The sequence below is a fragment of the Seriola lalandi genome, unplaced genomic scaffold, assembly GCF_002814215.2.
Source record: "Seriola lalandi dorsalis isolate HSWRI2012SDOR001 ecotype SW California unplaced genomic scaffold, Sedor1 jcf7180001969663, whole genome shotgun sequence".
NCBI classification, from domain to species: domain Eukaryota; kingdom Metazoa; phylum Chordata; class Actinopteri; order Carangiformes; family Carangidae; genus Seriola; species Seriola lalandi.
The window spans coordinates 1-452 of record NW_019440331.1 but is presented as its reverse complement, the minus strand read 5'-3'; the positions used below and the strand labels follow the sequence as shown (position 1 = coordinate 452).

Here is a 452-nt window from a genome sequence, read left to right as displayed (position 1 = left end):
TTGCAAAGCCTCACAAGGAAGACCAGTCAGTCCACACAAGCAACAGGCAACCAACCTCATTTTGCCATGCCTGACACTGAAAAATCTCTGACACTGAAAACAATTTTTCCAGCCTCAACAGGAAACCGTCCCCATTCCTCATTAGGCCACGCCTGTTTTATGTACTGCTTACAGTTGCAAAGCCTCACAAGGAAGACCAGTCAGTCCACACAAGCAACAGGCAACCAACCTCATTTTGCCATGCCTACTCTATATACTGCTCACAGTTGCAAAGCCTCGCAAGGAAGACCAGTCAGTCCACACAAGTAACTGGCAACCCTCACTTTTAGTTGCTCTACGGCAGCAGATGAAAATGTGGAAACGCTTCACGAATTTGCGCGTCATCCTTTCGCAGGGGCCATGCTAATCTTCTCTGTATCGATTCCAATTTTTCATATGTGCTGCCTGAGCAA

At 47.1% G+C, this 452-nt stretch overlaps 1 non-coding gene across 1 annotated transcript; it reads right to left on the bottom strand.

Moving 5' to 3' along the window:
• Nucleotides 1-349: 349 nt before the first annotated feature.
• LOC111650761 (U6 spliceosomal RNA) lies at nt 350-452 on the bottom strand. The gene has a single exon (XR_002760453.1). It is a non-coding gene; the product is annotated as a U6 spliceosomal RNA (small nuclear RNA).